We start from the raw sequence: 16,486 nt of genomic DNA, 5'->3' as shown, positions 1-16,486 counted from the left end.
ATTTTGCGATTCATTGAGACTTTTTTATAGAAGTTAAAGTTACAAAAGTTATTTCTTTTCAAATTTTAGAAATTTTATTGTTCAAGTTAAACATTTTTATATATTGTAGCTCTAACATTTCTGTAGGTTTTTTAAATAAGAATATATTTGAAGATTAGTCATAAGACCCTTAAATATTCAAAATATTCAAAAACGCTTTAGAACTTTCAACATGCATAATTTGTGAGGTGTTAAAGGCCATTGTAACTTGGTTTCTGGGATTTTTCTTTCACATTTTAGTCCTCGAATTGCATGCAACGATGCGTTTTTGTTGACCAGTACCTCCACTTCCCACCTTTTCCTGCATCCATTGTCGCAGTGATTTCATTTATGCAACCTCACAGCATTTTCGGTATAAAATCTCTGCTGGGTTGCATCTTTCGAGGGGTCTTCTCAACACGTTGATCGTAAAAGTTTCCGAGTTGTTGGGCTTCATTAATATTCCATGACTTTTGCGTGGGATTCGTTTATTTTGCTATTCTCTTGTTTGCTGCTCCTCTTCTTTTCTCTAGGCTTTTGGCAAAGTTTTTGGGGTTTTATGCTTTGTTTTTTTTTTGGGTTTGGCTTGGGATATTTTTTTTTGGCAGCTTGTGTGCGCCATGAATTGTTAATATTTATGTGTGACACTATCAATCATCAATCTCTGTCCTATGAATTTGCGGCCTGCTGCTGCTGTTGCCAGTGGCACAGCCTATCCATCAATATTTGCATTTCTATCTGAGTGTGGACTGTGTGGAGAACTTCAATGAATTTTACACGTTTCTTGGTGTTTTTTTTTTGCTCTGATGCCAAATTGGAGCAAGTTTCGTCTCCCCACTTCGAAATGCTTTTGCTTGTGGCTTTTGTTTTCCAGATTTTTGCGGCCAGAGAGTTTGTGGGGGATTATTTTGTTGTTTTTTGACAAATTGTTGGGTTGTTTTTTTCCTAGGAGCAGGAGTGTTATAAATGAACCGAACAGAAGTTCTTGAGATATGCCAATTATGTTGAAGCAAAGTCAAAAAGATTGCTATCGATAGATGGATGGATTTCAAGTGATTGGATATGTATAAGTGGGATGAGATTAAAGGGGAAAATGAGATTCATGTGGGGAAATTGGGTAAAAAAGTTGGGATCGGGATAAAGCCTGAAGAATATCGATATTTTAAGAGTATTGTTTTGACAATATCGGTGTCTTCAGGAGGGAAAATAGTAAAATCTAAAAAATGATTATAACTAAGTTTAAAGAAACATGAGATAAACATCGATGTTTAAAAAATAGAGAAAATATCGAAATATGGATCTGTTTTTAAGGTCTATATAAAAATACTTTAAAATCATATGAATGTGTATTTTTTTTCGATTAAAGTTTATCACATATCATATTTGCACACTTCATAACTTTACTCCCGTCATCATAAAGTTGTATTTTAACTTGTTTATTTATTAAAAATGCAACTCACCTTAAACTTTCACTGAAGTCGCACGAGATTAAACCAATAATTTTCTTTCCAACAAGGGTGTAAGTCTGTCAAAATACGCCGCTCAAAGTAAAATTCGATTTAAAAAACTTTTGCTTAAAACTTGTCACTTAGAGCTTACTTGATTTGGGTGTGTTGAAAGGGTTTTAAAACTCTCTTGGGATTTCAGTGATAATAATGTCAAAGGCTCTTCAATAAAGATCCCTTTTGTTTCCCACCAATTGTTATCATTCATCGGTAGCTCACCTTTTACTTATTCCTCTCTTTCTCTCTTTCTTTTTTGCAGGTAAGTTTCAAAAGAATTTTTATGAGGTAAACAAGCAAAAAAAAATAAAGTAAAAAAAATAAGCTAAGAAAGAGGTAAGTTGGGGGTTAAACCCCTTTTGGGGATAGGCCTCCTCTGCCACTTGTTCTCTTTTGTCCTGCTGCAATTTGCTGTTTAATTATTCAACGAGGATTTGTATCCTTTAACTATAGTGGGTAGGTGTACTCCCCTACCTATTCGCTCCCTTTTTTGCAAAGCCAAAAGTTAAAGTCCCGCCCCGAACTGGAAAAAAGGGGGTAGACAAAGCTCAAATCACTTTGTTTGCCCTGCACTTAGGCCACGGCTGCCACACGGCTATAATCGGCTCAAAGTTAACTAACAAAAAAAAAAACGAAAAGAGTCGAGGAAAATGCTTCCGCCCACTCTGTTTTCCCACCCACTTGTCGCACATTTTAATTGGCAATTTGGTGGAGGCTGTCAGCAGGAGATGAAGGGGCTGGCTGGCTGGGATGACTGGCTGGCAGGATCAGTGGAAGGACCCCGAAATGAAGAAGGAGCAGCAGCAGCAGGAGCAGCTCCTGTGTAACACAATAAGCCGCGACATTTCCCAGAACCTCCTTTTCACCCCCTACCCCCTCTTAACATGTGAGCATAAACAAACAGTTTACGCCCCACCACCCACCAGTTTTCCACCCAAAAACCTCCCACGCAAGCTTTTCGCTGGTAAAGCGAAAATTGACACTTTTAACAAGTCGAAGAAAAAAAATGTCGCCTGTCGAGAGTTTAACCCGAAAAAAGGCAGCAGCAAAAAATTGGAAGGCAAGGAAAAGAGGAGGAGGAAAATGGCGGCGGGAAAAGCGCAACCCATCTTCGGGAAGATGAAAGCCAAGTGACAGTGGGGCAGCTAGAGGAAAGTGGGTGAAAGGCGGCTGATACTTCCACTATACTGTGTGTGTGATTCTTTAAGTGGCATTCCCGTTAGTCAAAAGGCCAAAGCCCCTGCTATAAAGCCCAAAACCCCCCTACCCCCATTTTCCCACACTTTCCACAACCATTTTCCCTCATGGACATGGCCAATTTACGCGTTGATAAACTTTTTTGTTCCTTGTCGTCGACGGTGTTGTTGTTGTTGTTGCTGCTCTGAGGCTTGTTTAGAAATTAGAAAAGTTGGAACAACAGGCGGTACAGGCGGCAGAATAATGTCAATAATTTTAAAAGACAACCCACACAGAAACACTAGGGACGACTCCCACCCTCTCTTTAAATTCCTTATTTTTATTGGATTTCCCCCTTGGAATGTTTGGGTTTGGGTTATAGCATTGAAATGGAAAAGTTTTTATTTAGCAGACACTCTTTTTGCTATTCTATTAAAAGATATCTATAGAGGTAGGCAATTATTTATCAGCTTGTGAATTTGATGATGGTTTAAAAATAGTTGGGCTTGACTTGGTTTAAATAATAAATAATTTTCTTTTATAAGAGTAAGGGTTATAGTTAGGGTTGTATTGAAATATCTACATGTTTGATTTGCCTATTTATCAAAAATTAAATATGATGGATATTTTGAGGTAATATTGTAAATATCATTCTGAATTTTTTTCGAAGAAAAAAATCTGTACGATAATTTTTAAAATATTTGGTATCCCATTTATGTAAAGTAAAGCAACTTCTTAATTTGGAAGGTAAAAACAAGCTGTACAAGTCTAATTAAATGCATACCTTGACCAGCAGTTAGTTTTGTTGGTTAAGGGTGCTAAATAAAAAGCTTCGACCAGACTATGTCTCATGTTTTATTTCGTTAATTGCAGTGAAATTTAATCTGAGTGAGATGCAATTTTTTTTAATGGAAATGTGTGGGAGAAGCACACGAAGAATAGCATTAGCGGAGTCACGTGGGATATGGTGTGGCATTTATGGTTCGTATAGGGGGTGTCTAGTAGCGGGTCTTTCGGTCACCCAACGGATGTTCATAAATCACTTTTTTCCCGTGGCCGCTGCTTCTGCTTCTGTGTTGCGCTTTTAATGTTTGCTCTGTGATCAAATTCAGATTTGCTGTCAACCGAAACTGGGCTCCATAACAGTCCTCCTCATAGCCGCACTTTTTACCACCACCCCTACCCACAAAACACCCACACACCGCCTCAAGTTACACACACTGGCACACCCGGTATCGGTGACCCTACACACAGAAAAAAATATCGATTTCATTTTTAGAAAGAAAAAAACAAATATTTCTCTCCTTTAATTGATAAAAAGTAACATTGATATATTTATCGATGTTTAAATTCTCTATCGGAAATATCGATCGATTTGATCATAGATATAAGCGTTTCTATCGAACTTTCCACCAATATCAGAAATATTTTTTCCCTGTATGACAAAATCTGATATAAGAAGTGGGTGTGGATATGGGTATATCGGTTTACATTGAATTACGCTTGACTGATGACTGCCGTTTCGGATTCTTCCTGGCCTCTCTTTTCCTCCTTCGGAGTCCTCGTGTCCAGTGGAAGTCATGTAACAACGATTGCACCCACACCCTCTCGCTTTGGGGCACACTTAATGTTCATTAAATATATGAAAATTTCAGCAATGATTTATGATTCTTTTGGGGGCAGTTGCCACCTCCCCTTTTTTCCCTCTCTCTTTCTGTCTGACGGAGAATCGTTTTAATGAGCTTTGAAGTCGATGAGCTCGATTTAATGGCTTTTCTAGGGATTTTTTTTTTAATTTTTTCTGGGTGTCGTTTGGGTAGATAAAAGCGTTTCTTGATTGAATTAGTTGGGGCGGATTTTTAATATCATGTGTGGAAAGACAGAAGCATTTTCTTTGGTGTTGAAAATGATTTTCCTATAAGTCGAAATTCTTGGAAAATCTCCTTGTATAAATCCTACAAATTGTAACCTATTTTAACTGAAATTTTGAGGGTAAATTCCATCTAAGGCATATTGTATTGACTTCCGTCCATCACTTGTTCTCACTCCATTAGGGTTCATCTGCTTTTAGTTACCCCATCCCCTAAAAGATAACTCCCTTAACGGTGGGTTGAGCACGCACCAAATTAACCTGAACATTGAATGCTCTCTTTGGAACCCAACCCATACCCATCCCAACCATTAAGATATCAATTTTATGCATGCCCACAGTTCCTCCACAGACTCGGACAAATCCTCGGCTCAGTTGCCCAATTTTGCTCATACATAGAGAAATTATATATTACCGATTACATACAATTTATGGTATGTGGCGGGATGGGGTGGGAAGTAAATGTTGGGGTTTTCTGGGCGCAACTGTCTAATTTAGTCCGAGACATGACTTCAAATGTCAACCAATTGTTGGCCCCTCACACTCCGTCCACCAGTTAATGTCCATTATGGATGGATGTCCATTAATGTTCATGTTTTCATGGTTATGTTTGTCATTAAAATGGACAACACGCACACATACGCGTACAGAAGGATATCACACACATGTGTGCAGCTGTGGGAAATAATTCCCAGGTTATTGTTATCGTGTTCAAGCTAGCAAAAAGTCTAGTCAGAGTTTACTTTAAGTTAGGTTATGGCTTAAAAATGGAGAAATAAAATAATAAGCTATAGGCGTTTTAAAATCACTTAAAGAAGTGCCTAAAAGTATGATTTAAAAACCAGATAACAGGATATAAAATATATTGTTGCATACTTTTATGCTGATTTATATCGAAACTTACCTTGAATTTAACAAAAAACCTTCCTCAATGTTTTCTTTTTCATTCCTTTAACTTTTCACTGAAAATCCTCTGCTGTCACTGCATAACTAAACTAATTTCCAGCTCTTGCATAACCTTGAAATTACTGGCCAGCTTAAACCCCTGGATTTACTCACATTTCAGTGGGTTTTCACCCCCTTTCGGTGAAGATTTCCACCCCTCTGTAGCAGCAGATGCACTTAATGCAATTCCGCTTATTTCTTAGCAATTCAGGTATTTTATTCACATTTTACACTTTTACATCACTAGCTAAACTCTCCCCCTCTGACATTTTGGAGCGTAGTCTGAAGGGGGGATTTTAAGAGGGATTATAAAATGGAATTTTGTGGAAACTCTGCTTTAAAACTAAGACGTACGCCACTGCTCTGAATTTAGCTATGTGGAATTTTCTGCTTTGCATTTTTCCCTTTCGACTTGCCAAGAGTTTCGCCCCATTTTTTGTGCTGGAAAATTTTCGCCTAGAGTTGGGATAATGAGATTATGATGGATACATTCCTGCTCGGCTCCGTCTTAAGGTGGCTTAGTGCTTTTGTGAGAGGGGGCTGTAGGGACGTAGGGTTGCTGGAAAAGGGCAGGGGCTTTGAGAAAATCCGGCTGGAAAAGCCTTTCGGATTGCCCGCTTAATGGCCAAGTATTACCGCAGGATTTTGCCTACGCAAATTCAAAGTTCACAAAGTCAGCTGAAGTCAAGGCTGATTTTGCGTTGTTTTTTATTTCTATTCCGAGAACCCTTTTCCATTTTATCTCATTGTGTCAACGCCTACAATTTGCTCTGTAATTTTCCCATTAATTGCGGTAAATCTGTTTACCCACGGTGTGTTTATCTAAAGTTCGCTCTTATCACGTATTCCTAAAAATAAACCAAACGCAAACAAAAATCCATAATCGATAAGGAACGCCCACAAAAAATTAACTTGTTGCATATACCTACTTTTTTTGGTAACATTTTTTCTGATATGCCGGAAAAAATAATATATTTTTTTGTGACAAAATAAAACTATTTCCATTGGGACTGGAGAAAAGAAACGTCATGTGATAAAAAGTGATTGAGTAATAATTATCGACAGGAAACAAAAGAGGGATTTGGTCTTGAGTCAATTGGCACTCGATTAAAAACTTGGTCCCAAAAAACCCTTGGGTTTGTTTTTGATGATCGAAGATTATTTTGGAATTTAAATAAAGAAATAATAACAAAATATGAAAATTATATTAAAATATAATTATATTTACTTAAATATTCTGGAAATCTGTTTAATTTTTAATTAATAACTCCTCCATCTGCCCCACAGTAAGCAAACAAAAATCCCATTTGATGGGAAAAGAGAAGAATGTGTGCTGATAAATATTGCTTCATAAATACGAGCTTGGTCATTAACGTTAAAGCTTTTATCGTGAACTTCCACCAGCCTACACACGGTCTGCTCCCATCCGTAATGCCCCCCCATACCATACCATCCCATCCCGAACTCTCATTTTTTTTCGCCCATGTTTATTTATTTATTTGGATACACATTTATATTTATTTCCTGCTGCGATAATTTTTGCACTGCTGCTGCTGCGGCGTTGACAACAACAATTGCCAGCGATTGACAGGCGACATGCAATAAAAATGTTTGCCCAACACAGTCGAGGTCAAGTTAATAGTCGTCCTGGTGACTATGTTTTGTTTGTTGTCTTTTTTGGTTGTATTGACTTTATAACACTATTGGAGATCATAGATTTTTGTCGGGATCTTTGTATTTTAAAGATAGGATAGAAACCAATTGGTTTAATATCAGTTCTGTTCATCTTTAGATCCTTTTCTGCAAATACAATTACATACACATAAAATGTTCCCCTATACCAAATACCCCAATATCCCTTAAATATTGACACTAGTAATAATTTGTACCATATGTTTGGGTGATATATGACTGATTTTGTAATGATAAGTGGTGCGGGTTAAGGGAACTATTAGGATACATATCTTGAAATATGTTTAATCTCCATTTGGAACCGCTAAACATAATTTTAATCAACGTATATGTATTCCTATGTATATACCATATACCAAAAGGCTCTTAATTTAGCTTCATTATTGCCAATAATTTCAACTTGTTTATGGGTATTGTACCATTATTTTTACCACCGCTATATATTGGGTGTTTTAGTGTGTGTTAGTGGGTGATGCGGATTCTGTGGGTGGGTGGTGGTTGTTTTAGTGGTGATTTGGGTGGGTGACGAACGTTGTGGTTTAGTGTTTAGTCAGTTTTCGATGGTCAATCGGTCAGTCAAAGGCAGAAGTGCCGCAAATTGATGAGTCGCTGATGCTGCTGATGCCTCTGCCGCAATCTCTGCCGCTGCCTGCGTCACTGCCAGCGCAGCTGTCGACGTCACCAGCAAGAAAAAAGAGAAAGAAAATGAGAGAAAGGTGGGGTGGAAGTTGGAGGTAGTGGAAGAGGAGCTAAAAGTAGTTGGACTGATAGGAAAAACGAACGTTCATATGATGAATAAACCAAAACCGCGAGGAGGGCAACCCAAAGAATGGCAGGGAAAAAAGGCCAAGTAATGAGCATTTAATTTCTTGACGACCTGCAAACGAATGTAAATGAAAATGGAATGAAATGAGGCAGAAGAAGTAACTGCACGCCAAAAGAAAGGCACTGAGAGAAGAATCCCAGTTTAAGGGTCATTTTCCTGACAGGAAGTTAAATTTTAAGTAGGGGTTAAACCTTGTAAATGTATGGGAAATCTGAGTTAAGAACATACTTTTAATTTAACATGCGGACGAGAAAAGGACCTAAATTGGACAAATTTATTGAAAAGAATTTTAGTTATTGCTTTTAAGATTATCTTTATTAATTCAAACTTGATTACAAATTAAAAAAAAAAGTTTTTTAAAAGCCTAACGTAAAATAAATTTTATTTTGTTTGTTTGATCGTTTAATATTTGTTCAACTTGTTACAGTGTATAATCAAACAAGATACGATAAAATAAGAGAAAACCAATGTCAATGGGAATGGGAATAAGAATGGGAAGCGGAGATGGTAAATGGGAAATGGGAGGTGAAGGATGGGAGTAAAAGTTGGACAGAGGGAAAACTAGAAACACACGAGCAACAGTCCAATACCAACAACAACAACAAAAACCAACAACTTGGAGTCCAACTCGCATAACAGTTGAACAAACAGTAAATGCTATTAGAACAAGAAGAAGAAGCAGCAGCAGCCACAGAAGATGCTGCCTGCGTCACTGGGCAGGAGAAAGAGGGAGAGAGTGAAAGAGGGGGAGGATGCCTCTGCCGGCGTCGCTGCTATTACTGTAATCGCGACGCCGCTGATAATGTATTTAATATAAACAATGGCGGTCAGAAGAATAGTTCTAAAATAATAAAAATAGATCTTATAAAAAAATTCACGCAATATATTGATTTAAGTTAAAACGTTCATAAATCAAAAGTTTGCCAAAACACTGTTAATTTTTAATGAAAAAATACAAATAAATATGTTTTACATCCCTAGTATCGTAAATTTTTTTAGTAGTAGTAGGATTTAAAATATTTTAATTTTGTGGCACGGTTATCTTATGATCTATTATTGTGCCCCCAGGTGTGTGTACCTATCCCATGTGTGTGTATTTTTTTTTGCCGCATTCACACCCCGCTGCTTCCACGTTGACGTGGAAGTCGACTGCGAGACGTCGACCAGCATGAAAATGCAGGATGGAACCAAGGGGAAGGAGGGGAGATGCCGCAAGCCGATAAAAAAGCAGGCAAAGTCGCAATTTTCCCCAGCTCACACACATGGGTGTGCGAGTGCGAATGTGTGGGTGCCTTTTCCATATGGGCGCATTTATACGCGTTCGTTTTCAATTGAAAATTCCCCCCCGGCTATCGCCCTCTCGCTCTATAATATTGTTTCTCTCTCTGTTTCGTTTGTTTTGCTATTATCATGGTTGTTCCCTCATCTTCCTCACGTCCCTAGAATTACCCCCTCCTTCCTCTTAACCCACATACTAGATTTTCTTTTTTGCCAACGCATTTTGCTTTTTATCAGCTGATATTCGCACACCCCCTTTCAGCTGTTCCCCTCTTAACGCGAATAAAATGTAAGCCATAAAATTGCTATTCTCATTGAAATTGCTTTCTTTAACTCGTTTCTTTTGTCTCTTTGGGATTTTTGCATATCTTTATCAAAGACTTTTTGCTTTGTTTAACGTAATACCATAAATTTTGACGGTAAGAAATAATATTACAATAATGATTCATGGAAAATATAAATTGCTTGATGGTTTATCGACGGATCCGGTTTTATAAAGTGGAACTTCATATTTTTATGATATAATGTATAGATATTTTTATATTTTTCCCAGAACATATCAGATCCGGTCACCACTTGTAATTACCTCCATGGAAATTCCTCCCCCTTGTTCGCTTCCACTTTATCAATTAAGAAATTGTCAATCAATCAGTGGAAACATTCTCAAAAAGTCAAAGATTCATTCGCGGTGAGTTATGGGCAATTCCAGTCTGAACATCCATCTACAAACTGGTTTTCTCTAAACTTCGTGAGTGAGCCACAAAAAAAAAAAACAAAAAGCAATATTAAATTTCTCACTATTACAAAAAGTGGGTTAGCCAAAAGTTCAACGCCAAAACGAGGAGGGGATTCCTTCAGCTTAAAGACTCATTTTTACCATTTTTATACCCGTTACTCGTAGAGTAAAAGGGTATATTAGATTCGTGCAAAAGTATGTAACAGGTAGAAGGAAGCGTTTCCGACCCTATAAACTATATATATTCTTGATCGGGATCACTAGCCGAGTCGATCTAGCCATGTCCGTCTGTCCGTCTGTCTGTCCGTCTGTCTGTCTGTCTGTCTGTCTGTCTGTCTGTCTGTCTGTATGAACGCTGAGATCTCGGAAACTATAAAAGCTAGAAGATTGACATTTTGCATGCAGATTCTAGGAGTTCCTACGCAGCGCAAGTTTGTTTCAAAAGGGTGCCACGCCCCCTCTAACGCCCACAATCGCTTATATACGATTTTAAAAATTTCAATATTATGGAAAAGTAAAAATGCAGTTTTATTGTGTTTATCAATACCTATCGAAATGTAGAAGAAATTTTTTAAATTGGACCATTCGTTAAAAAGTTACGGCGGATCAAAGTTTTTCTCCATCTCTTTCGCACTCCCTTTAGCTGAGTAACGGGTATCTGATAGTCGGGGCACCCGACTATAGCGTTCTCTCTTGTTATTTGTCTTTTCGAAACACTTTAAAATTGCGGCTCCATAATAAATTGTGGAAAATGAGTGATTCAAGGCAGACAGGTGGCCATGATAATATTTTTTAATGTTTTTCGTGGTGCGATGGTGCCAATTTAATAGTTTTTCACTCATCGCTCGTGTGTTTGTTTGTTGCCCCGGTTTATGATTTATTTTTACAAGCGGCAAACAAAACAAAAGTCTTTTTCAAAAGCCGACAAAAAAGATGAGAGGGCGACAGCAATTGACGACCAGCAGCTCATCAGCTGGCGGATTTTTCAGGGGGTGGTGGAAAATTCGGGAGCGGGCTCATAGAAGACTGTGGATGGCAGACAGCGGCAACGTTCAAATTTGTTTCTCACGGTGCCGCCAAGCCAAAAAAAAACCACTTGTTAAAAACTACTTATATTTACAGTGGATAATCGATAAATCAACTGTTTTAATGATCTGATTAATTGATTTTTGGGTAGTTGCTATTGTATAATCGGTTAAAAATTAATATCCAAATTTATGTTTTGAGAATAAAAAATCTTTTTTATCTTGCAACTTTAATTAGTGTGTTACCACTGTACTTAGCAAACTATTTATTTATTTTTTTCTCACTAATTAAATGGGCGAAAAAGAAGGGAAAACACAGATAACAAAATTGGCAAAACGAGCGAGAGAGCGAAACGCGTTTGCCAAATGATGAATGAAGTAATATTTTTTGCGACAAGCTTGATTTTGACTCCACTGTGCAAATTTTTCGTGTGTTTGTTCTGCTTCTTCTCGCCGTTTTTTTGGGTGGTGGCGCTTTGCAACGTCGGCAGAGCTGGCGGCAGAGGCGTCGGCAGAGCCAGCACTGACTCAGACGTTGACGTCAACAGCAGTTCTCGCTCCCTCTCTCTCTCTCGCTCGTACGCTCTCGCCTTTTGGGGAAGAATACACCCCCGCCGCAAACGAAATTTCTTTTTCCGGTAAACTAAGGGTGTGGGTGGGAACGAGAGCGAGAGAGAGAGTGGAGTTCCGCTTGCCGGCGCTTTTCTACAACTATTTGCCAGTGCCGCTCTCTTCGCTCTTCCCGCATTCCCGCCTCGTTCATTCATTCATTAGGCACTCTCTCGCTCTCGCTCTCTTTGCGCATGCCCGCTGCCGCGCTGCCTCTGCCGCTGCCGCCGTCGACGGCGCGTTGTTTGAATTCCGCTTTCAGCTCGCTTCACAGTTTACAGTTTGATTTTCATTTTTGTCGCGGTTAGTTCGCAGTTTGCCGTTCGCTGAGCGCGAAGTTTGTCCAGTTCTCCAGAAAAAAGAGACCCACTCTCCTCCCACTCACTACCTCCCGACGATTCTGAGATCAGCTGCTCTCGCAACAACAACAACAACTGTAACTGTAGTTGCCGTCTCTTTTGCATCGTTCGTTTTGTCTGTTTCGCCAAGTGATTGTGTGTGTGTGTGCGTAAGCTTAAAGCTGACGAACAAACCCCAAAACGAAGCAAAAAAAATAAATTATAGCAAATATATTAAAATATAACCAGAAAGAGAGCAGCGCATACGTGTCTACCTCTGCCTGAGTGTGTGTGTCTGTGCGTGTGCATCAAAAATATATAAAAATAGCAATAGAAAGTTATTAAAGCGCTGGCAAAAAAAAAAACAACAAAAAAGCCAACGAACAGCGAGAGGAAGCGGAGAACAAAATAGTTAAAGCCAACGTCAACCGCGCTGCCGACGTCGCTGCCAGCGTCGCACTTGAAAACGTCGCAAAAGTTTGTAAACACGCCAGTGTGTGTGCGTGTGTGTTTTTGCCGGTGTGCCAGTGTGCGTGTGCCTAGAAAAGAGTAAAGAAGAAGAAGAAGCAGAAGACGACGAGCCAGAAGAAGAAGGAAGCAGCAGAAGCAGCAAAAAGAAGCCGACAGCAAAAAGTAAATAAAACCAAATTGCCCCAGGCGAAATAATATTAAATTAGACACATACTCGAATTAATAACAAAAAGAAGAATGATGAGAATAATGCGCCCACACACACGCGAAATTCGCCATAAAGTTCAATGTCTGTTTGTTTGTTCGAACATTTTAAATACGATTTTCGGTTGCCTTTCTCATTTCTCTCTCTTTGTGGCGTGTATAATTAAATAAGCTCGTTGTGTGCGTGTGCCAAGATTTTTGTAGAATTTTTTCGCCAACGACTAAAGGTTAGCCACTTTTTCGTCTCATTTTTGCACAAAAAGTCATAAAAAACAAAAAATATAGTGACAAATGCCAAGCGTCAAGATAAAGTTCACTAAGTCAAAAAAAACGAGAGGCGGAGCACTCAAAAATCAGCTGATTTCCCTTTCCATGGGGAATTTCCCGTTTGAATTCCAAGAATTCTTCATTTCCTTGTTTGTTTTTGTTTAGTTTTCATTGTGACGTCTGATAATTACTGAGAAAAAATATGCTTTGCCACGGAACTTGTTGTATTTTTCCCTTTTTAAATTGATTTGATTTTTTTTTTTAGTAATTGGGTGATAATCGAGTCTATAATCTCTGTTGTTAATCTCTATTGTCATTATAACTAATTGAACTTTGATATGGCGTTTTTAATCTATTCTAAATTTAATTAGTCTAAATATAATACGGTCATGTGACTTTGAAATATAAAATTCATCTAAAATCGGTTATCAGGTGCCAATTTTTCAATTGCCAAAAATAAAATTAAATATATTTCCTTTGGGAAACATATTGCAACAGATTTCACAACAAAAGCGTATGGCCTTTTTCTTGTGGATTTTTTGTGCAATTTGTTAGCGCTTATCGAATAAAGTAGCGCTGCCTTTGAATTAGTCAGCCCTCGAATCATTTGATTCAGATTGCTTGTGAGTACACAAATATAAATATGTTTGTGTATGAACTGGTAGTGCCATGCACGATTGTCTACACTGCAATCGTTGTCCACACTTAAATTATGCAAAAACAAAAATATTTTTAAATTAGATAATTACAATATCTGCTTGTATTTTAATTTAGACAATTGGTAAATAGCTATAAATATTATTTTTATGGACTTTTAAAAATTCTATATAGAAAGGGCTACAATTTTGCAAGCTCCATTTTTAGAAAAAATGTAAAAGCAAAGAATTTTTTTATTTTCTAAATGTGAATACTGTTTACAATTTTTCGAGCATTTAATCTCAACTAACTTGCTATTTTTGACAGTGTAATTTTGCCCCATTCAAAGAATACTTTCCGATATGAAAGCGACGAGGCAACGACTGATTAAGTCTGCCGACCAACCCTTCCCCCTTTCGCCACCCCCTCCTGGCGCCCCCTTGCCACGCCTTAAGGTCGAAGTGCCGGTTGAGCTTGTGAAGTCCAAGGTTAAGCCTTTATTTCGGGTGATTGCAATAGTAGTTGTGTTTCGGTTGTGCGATAAAGAGGGCAACTTTATTTTTGGCATTTTTTGGTGGTTCTTGCTTAGGGGCACCCCTTCTCGTGTTCGCCCTCCTTTTCGGTCCTTTGTCTCGCCCCGAAAAGGAAAAGGAAGAGGAGAATAAAGGAGGCAAAGTGAGACATGAAAACAACCCTTGAAAATGGGCAACAATGAAATTTCTTAACAGCTTCAAGGAACTTTCTCTGCGAACAAGTTGCAGTCATTGCACCCTCCTTCTTCTTCTTCTCTCTATATAGTATCCTTTTCGCTCTTTCTTCTCTTCTCGCCTCTCCTCCCACGCCCCAAAAACAAGGCGAGCAGACAACATCGTTAACCTGGCCCAGGGCCTTAGGGGATTATTTCGCCACCCAGCTACCCCCAAAAAGAAAACCTCACTTTGTTCTTTGTTTTATTTCTGTAACAAAGTAAAAGTTGTAAAAAATATAAGGAAGGCAGCGCAAATAAGAAGAGGGAATAAAAAAAGCAAAGATGCTGAACGTGAGCGGAGAACTGTGAACTCTCACCTCGGCACATGTCCTTAAACAGCTGAAGCATCCCTCCTTGTGACCCCACTAGCCCAACCACCCACTCAGGATTGCACTGAGATAATTAAATGTAAAATATATAAATTGTATTTGTTTATACGATTTTTAAAGAATTTGTATTGATAAAACACTCTGAAAAAGATTTTTTTTGTAGGTTGTAATTTTTAAATTATTCTAAAAGTATATCTTTAGTTTAGGTTTAATCTATAACATTTTCAACATACCATAATAAAGGCATTTGAAATTTTTCTTAATGTTAAAACGTGTTGGGCTATAACCTAAAAATAGTAAACAATTAATATTAGAAAATACTCGAATTTCTTCAAGTGCTACTTTGCAGCCTGCTCATCTTCATCTTTTAAGAATTTTCGGGGTTTTCCTTCGCATTTGCCTGGCTCATCTGTTTTATGTCTTTTTGGCCGCAGCGTTTTTTATGGTTTGTTGGCAATTTCAGGATTTACATATTCCCTTTTGCTTACCTACCTCCCATTCCCCCGGCCTTATCCACCCCCGCGCTCTATGCTTGTATTCGCTTTGCTTTGCACTTATCGCGCGGTGTTGACTTCCTGGCCCAAAGGAAAAAAGGAGCAGAATCGGACAGAACAATTTGTTAGTCAAGTTTGCTACTTTTTCGTATTTTTATTCGCGGGGGTTGCTAAGCGTTTTTTTTTGTTTGTGTGTGAGTGTTGGTGTGAACTTCTGTACGTGCTCAAAAATGCAAATCCATCGAAATAAAACGCAGCAATAATAACAGAATAACACAAAAGAAAATGTAAATAAAAATACAGGGGCGACTAGCGTAAAAAATGGACAAATAATGTATAAAAAACGCATAAAATATATGGAAATAAAATACAGACAAAAAACAAGCCTAGGGGCAGAAACAAAATGAAGAGAAATGCAAACAAACATTTTCAAAATTTTCCATTTGATTTCAATCAATTGATAAACGAACATGTTTATGAAAAATATTAGAGAGCTTTTCTTTGAAACACAATATTTTACATTAAAATAAAAAGCCATTTAGATAAAATATCAAATTTTAGTTCTTGATGCGTCATGAAAGGCCCTTTGGCTTTTCCCCCATCATACCACAAAAAAAGTCTCGAATGACCATCAAGTTTAAAGTTTCCTTTTCATCGGAAATTCACTTGACATTTGCGATAGCAAAAAATGTGTTTTTCCCCTTTTTAAAAACTTGTACAATAGTTTACAGACCAAACGAAAACCATTTTGTTAATCTAATAAACTTCAAACGAATGATGGTGAATTCCTGGAATTTTATGAAGAAATATATGGGAAATTGCAGAGAGAGTGAGTGGCAGGGGTGGCGAAAAATAGCCCCCGGCACACATTTTCCTCCCCCGATAACAATATCTAGTTTAGTCAGCCCCCGGCGATAACACAAATTGTCCATAAACTGAAATAGAGTAAAAAATATTTTTCTCTTATCAGTTGTAGAAAAAAGTACAGAAAATATTATGTCAACTGTTTGACAAAACAAGAGCGATAGATACTATATATGTAGGTACGTATATATACCACCGATCAAGTGACGCGACTGCTGATGAAACTTTTTTATAAAAGTGAGTCAACGCCGAGGAATGAAAGTGGTTGGGGGGAAAAAGTGTAGGGCGTATGTACATAATCAGATTGAGAGTGCCTAGTGGGAATACGAGAGGGAGAGGCCTTTTCCCTGAGGTTTTAAAGCGAGCTACGGATTATGTTAATTTCTTGCAAACATTTTAAAGATAAATTTACTTGGGGCGTGTTTTTATGACATTTCTTTGAAAGTGACTCATGTCAT

The 16,486-nt window shown here is 38.0% G+C and overlaps 1 protein-coding gene across 19 annotated transcripts in view; it reads left to right on the top strand.

The window, feature by feature from the left end:
• Window positions 1-16,486, top strand: part of shep (alan shepard) — a 140,593-nt gene that overhangs the window by 97,150 nt on the left and 26,957 nt on the right. Inside the window, exon 1 of one of the 19 annotated variants that reach the window (XM_070214882.1) lies at window positions 11,958-12,648. The exons of the other annotated variants lie outside the window; for them this stretch is intronic. The gene's annotated coding sequence lies outside the window, so the exon portion shown is untranslated. Of the gene's footprint in view, window positions 1-11,957; window positions 12,649-16,486 lie in introns of those variants that run through there. 19 annotated transcript variants of the gene reach the window in all.

The sequence above is a fragment of the Drosophila takahashii genome, chromosome 3L (assembly GCF_030179915.1).
Source record: "Drosophila takahashii strain IR98-3 E-12201 chromosome 3L, DtakHiC1v2, whole genome shotgun sequence".
Classification (NCBI taxonomy): domain Eukaryota; kingdom Metazoa; phylum Arthropoda; class Insecta; order Diptera; family Drosophilidae; genus Drosophila; species Drosophila takahashii.
This window is presented reverse-complemented; position numbering and strand designations above follow the sequence as displayed.